Source organism: Temnothorax longispinosus, chromosome 7, assembly GCF_030848805.1.
Source record: "Temnothorax longispinosus isolate EJ_2023e chromosome 7, Tlon_JGU_v1, whole genome shotgun sequence".
Taxonomy (NCBI): domain Eukaryota; kingdom Metazoa; phylum Arthropoda; class Insecta; order Hymenoptera; family Formicidae; genus Temnothorax; species Temnothorax longispinosus.
The window spans coordinates 8,606,390-8,611,991 of record NC_092364.1 but is presented as its reverse complement, the minus strand read 5'-3'; the positions used below and the strand labels follow the sequence as shown (position 1 = coordinate 8,611,991).

The 5,602-nt window shown below is 39.6% G+C and overlaps 1 protein-coding gene across 1 annotated transcript in view; it reads left to right on the top strand.

Annotated features, from left to right (window-relative positions):
• LOC139815808 (uncharacterized) overlaps positions 1–5,602 on the top strand; it is a 111,326-nt gene that overhangs the window by 45,046 nt on the left and 60,678 nt on the right. The gene's annotated exons all lie outside the window — the stretch shown is intronic.

Below are 5,602 nucleotides of genomic sequence, written 5' to 3'. Positions count from 1 at the left end.
TTTTGTTGAGAGCTTATAATTATGTTTATAACTACATTTATACACTTTTGCCCCTTAGCCATTGCTCGGGCATAATAAATCTATCAATCAATCAATCAATCAATCAATCTCTCTCTCTCTCTCTCTCTTCCTCCCTCCCTCCCTCCCTCTCTCCCTCTCTCATTGCTGTCTCTCTCTCTCTCTCTTAGTACACTGGGTAGCGTACACTTAGTATGGTAAAATTGGAAGAATATGCGCAATTCTTCTCTAACGAAGATTATATTCAGAGCAAAGAATCATTAGACAAGCGATATATTACAGCTAAGACAATAACAGGAACGCAGAAATATCATTGTGTAATTCCAGACGGAGAAGGCACTTTGAGATTTAAACAATTTTCATCATCTGTTGAATCTCGAAGTTTTAAAATATTTAAACGTGTAAGAAAATAAACGCTACTTTTAATAAAAAAAATTTATCAAACATAATAAACGCTTTAATTCAACTGTATTTTTTCCTGAAATCAATTTGTAAACTATTTAGTAATCACTATGTCTCAGATAATTATTAATAGTAGTTCCTGTGTAAATTATTTTTTCTTTTCAAATATTTTTCAGCACGGATAAATAAAAGATGGAAATTAAAAAATAAAAAAAAATAGATCCCGTGATTATCTCATTATAAATTTAGGCTTAAAAGTTGTGGAATCGATGAGTTTTTTACAAAAAATTTTGGAGAAAATCGATCAGTACGTGTTTTTTGTAAATCAAAAGTTTTTGTCAAAAAGAACCCCGCACAAAAACCTATGGAAATGGGTTCTCGGCGAATTTGTCTGAAACTTTGGGAAAATGTTGTTCATGTCATCTTGATCAAAAGTTCTCATGGCAACAACTCTCTTTAAAGCAGAATTTTTGCTCCAGGAGACCTCAAAAATGGATATTTTATCGTGCGATCACAGATGATTTCACCCATTCAGCTTTCAGAATAATGATTGTGTGTGTTTGTGTGTGTATTGCATAACCCATAAAACCTAATAACCTAATGTATTGATGAATAACAGTAATAACAGTATGAACCGTCGGGATTAGCGTTATCCAATGTGCACCGCAAGAAGGTTGCGCGATCGGATTTTGCACATTATTATGGCCCTGAAAAGGACCGTTCGGGAAGCGCGTTATTAGCGCTATTGCATCATTCTATCTTTATCGCTCATCAGGTGTAAAACAAGGATAAAATAAGCAAATAGCACTTATAGCGTCTTCCCGAACGCGCCTAATAAATTAGTATTTAGCATCTCTATCGAATTTCTATCGAATTTCTATCAAAAAACGAGATAGGTCATTTTTTTGTTTTCTAAGAGAATTCAATCACTAACCGAATTTCACTAATATCTAAACGTCAGAAACGCACGTGGTCCGAGTTAGCACAGGTCCGACAGATTTCTTTCTATAGACGGCATAGTTGCCAAAATATATTTCATGAAAAGAAAATTAATCTACAAAAATCAAATAATATTATGAGCACAAAAAAATATACACGAAGAATTTATTTTGAGAATCAGAAAGATTAAAAAAACGCGACAAAGTTTTTTCCCTCCGGATGAAATTCCAACGTGCGCTTCTAAGGTCAACGCGCATCCTTTGCTAAACGAATGAATTCATACACGTTTTGCTGCCAGATTTTTATTGACGTGATACAGACGGGTGTACATCTGAGCCTCAATAAAGCGCAAGTTTAATCGTAAATCAGTTATGCGAAAGATCTTAGATCTTATATTTGTCAATAAAGTTATAAAATCCGCAAACAATGCAAAAATTTGCGCATAGTCCCTCGTGATCGAATATAAATGCATCGCGTCGCTTCGCTAATGATCGGATAAACACTTTCTCGAAAACGCAACAAAATATTTGCTCCACGAAATAAGCTCGCACAAATCGCATCTGACAAAACTGAAATTTAACAATTATATGTAAAATCATAAAGCTATAAATTAGTTTTTGTTTTTAACAAGAGAAGTTAAGACACGTAGCGATAAAATTGAATGAATTTCCAACACGATAAAGATAAGTTTAATAATTTTCTTCTACAGTTTTCGTTTCCTTTTTAAAAAATAAAGATGTTAAAAAAAATCAATATAAAGTAATACGTAACAAAAGTTTCTCTTGGTGTAAATTTTTAAAAGGAGGAAGCAAGTTTGAAAGAATAATATGATGAATCAACATTCTCTGAATACATATAGAAACCATTCAATTTTTTCCCGACGCGTTGTGGAAAATATGACGGCTCCGTATAATCGTTAATTACCGCGAGACATATGCTAACGAACCGTCGTAAGCAAATTCCTCGAAACGTTCGCTACAAGAGAAAACGAAAACAATTTTGGGACAAGAACGGAAACGTTCGTTTGATCGTCATCGTCTTCGTTTCTAAGCCGAAAAGATGTACGTACTCCACTAAGATAAATCATAATTATTCTTGATATCAGCATTCGCGGCATCCTAAAGTCCCGATGGATAAAAACTAATGCCGGGATTACGATGAATTTAACGTAACGGAACGCGACGGACGCGAAGTAACGTAACGTGAACTTAAGAAATTACGATCGCCGTAACGTGAAGCAGTGTGCATTTGAAAAATGATTTGACAGCGTGGTGTGAATAGAAGATTTGTTGTCATTCTCGTTGGTAGTTCCTGCTTGGTAATTCCAAATGAATTCTGATGAGGCATTATCAGTATTTAAACTTAATTTTGGCCGGATATTTGTATCTTCAACTGCGGAAGAAGAAACGAGTACGAATCGTTGGTGTGAGAGAGATTTTTCGGAGAAGAACCCAGTTTGGTGATGGACATAATTTACTTGAAGAACTCCGTTTTCGTGATCTACACTTTTTTTTTATTTACACAAGGATGAATGTCGAAAGGTAAGATTTAATGATTGTCTAGTTACTAGTTACTAGTTACTAGACAATCATTAAATCTTACCTTTCGACATTCATCCTTGTGTAAATAAAAAAAAAGTGTAGATCACGAAAACGGAGTTCTTCAAGTAAATTATGTCCATCACCAAACTGGGTTCTTCTCCGAAAAATCTCTCTCACACCAACGGTTCGTACTCGTTTCTTCTTCCGCAGTTGAAGATACAAATATCCGGCCAAAATTAAGTTTAAATACTGATAATGCCTCATAGCAGAATTCATTTGGAATTACCAAGCAGGAACTACCAACGAGAATGACAACAAATCTTCTATTCACACCACGCTGTCAAATCATTTTTCAAATGCACGCTGCTTCACGTTACAGCGATCGTAATTTCTTAATGCCGGGATTACGATGAATTTAACGTAACGGAACGCGACGGACGCGAAGTAACGTAACGTGAACTTAAGAAATTACGATCGCCGTAACGTGAAGCAGCGTGAATTTCTAACCTTCTATTCACACCAAGCTGTCAAATCATTTCTGAAATGCACGCTGCTTCACGTTACGGCGATCGTAATTTCTTAAGTTCACGTTACGTTACTTCGCGTCCGTCGCGTCCCGTTACGTTAAATTCATCGTAATCCCGGCATAAGTTCACGTTACGTTACTTCGCGTCCGTCGCGTTCCGTTACGTTAAATTCATCGTAATCCCGGCATTAGTCGGGCAACGTGAACACAGTTACACGTTTGCCCGTCTCTGTGAAAAAAAAACGCGACGATCACCTTTTTTCTTTCTTTTCAAGTACTATGTATACTTGTAAACTATAAATGTATAAAAACGATTAGGTACTCGCCGCGATGGAAAGAAAAGTAACACAATACAATTTCTTTATGATTCTCGAAATCAAATCTGTTTGGATTTCTAAGCACAAGGAAAGACATCTCTTTTGCTTATGTATTATTCGACAAAGCAATGATACTCTTCATGGAGTGCAGTAACGGCTGTCGCATACTAACAATGGAAACGAAAACGAGGGCGAAAACGGATAAAAGATTGAAGCGCACTCGGAAGGGAAATGAAAGCACTGCGAGCTTCCTCTTCTCGACGGTCCTTCGACTTTATTCGTGAGGCAACGATACTTTACGCAAATATCCAGTATTCTGTATACAATCATAATTAGCTAATCATCCGTCGACGAAACATATCGCTCGCGTTAAAACAGCCGCTTCGGCGTAAACTGCACGTTATGCAGTTATAGATAATTAACAAACTGAATAAAAATCTTAATTATTAATATCATTATGTTATAATAATTAAGATTTTTATTCAGTTTGTTATCTATACTGTTCATCAGCTGCGTTACTCTCCACTCTGATGCTAAGACTGAGTGTATATTTTTTTATGTAAAGACAGAATAAAATTAGTTATATAAATCAATACTATATAAATTTAATATTTATTGCATTTGTTATAGAAGTTATTATTTTACCCCATCAAGAATGGATAGATCCTTTGAAATAGTTTTACATCATTCATTTACATTACAAGAAAAAAATTATTTGAGGTGCAAGAAATGCAGTAAATTGCCAAGTCTAATAAGTACCCGCGTCAATATATACTATGTATACTAATTCACATTCTCAATTGTGCTACTGTTATTATTTGTCATCAGACAATTATAAACATACACATAATAATTAGATACATATTATATATATATACGCACATAAGAATATATGTAATTTATAAAAAGCGGGTGCTTATCAGCCTTGATACGTTACTGCCTTCTGCTACGGACGGCCAGAAAGCATTTTCAGGTTCAGGCCGTATTGCTAAAGAATCCAAGACGCGGCGTTGCCGCGTCTATAGCATATGTCTCTCTACCGTGCGTCCGTGTGAGCAATTCAGTGGTGTGTGTACGGACATACACCACTTCATAGAACCTGAAATTAGTTGGTAACACTGTGTGACGTGACAAGTCGCGTCTCCTTCCCGAACGGGCTCGGCCGAGGGGAATTCGGGGGTGCCTCCTCGTTAGAGCGAGAGGAGGGCGGTTGCGTATATCGATTGGTCTAATTAGATGTTAAGTTTTAAGGGATTGCCGGTGGTGACCGGACTCCATCTGTAACGGCCGGGGGCCGCAACGAGGAAGGGCAGAGGATTAAGGAGACGGCCAGGGGACATGGCTGGAAGTCGGATCGCCCGGACCTCCCCGCAAGTGCATGAGCGTCGCCGGCCGGAGTTCACCCCGCACTCGGTCGTAACAGCGGCAGTATAACGATCAGGAAGACCCCGGATCACCCCCGAGCGAAATGCCAGTAGGACAAGGGTGCCGAGGAGCGGCCCAGGGAATGGCACAGCCCTGGGGCCGTCACCCCGAGGGGGATGCCGGCAGACGGGGCCGAGGCCCGGCCAGCCTGACCCCGAACGCCGACTCGATCATCGCGGCCCGGACAGCCGGTTGAATCGAAAAGCCCGCGCCGAATCGGAGGTAATTGCAGCGGCGCCGCCGGAAGGGGAGGCGCGCGAGAAGCTGAGGCGCCGACGAGAGCGCCCTGGAATGGGAGTGGCGCCCCCGGAAAGAGCGGCGCACGTGCGGCCTAGGCGCAGGAAGCGCTAGGATCGGCAATCCGGTCGAGCGACACGCTACAGCGCAGGCGCGGGGAACCGGCGCGACCCCGGCAGGCTATCGTTTCCGACACT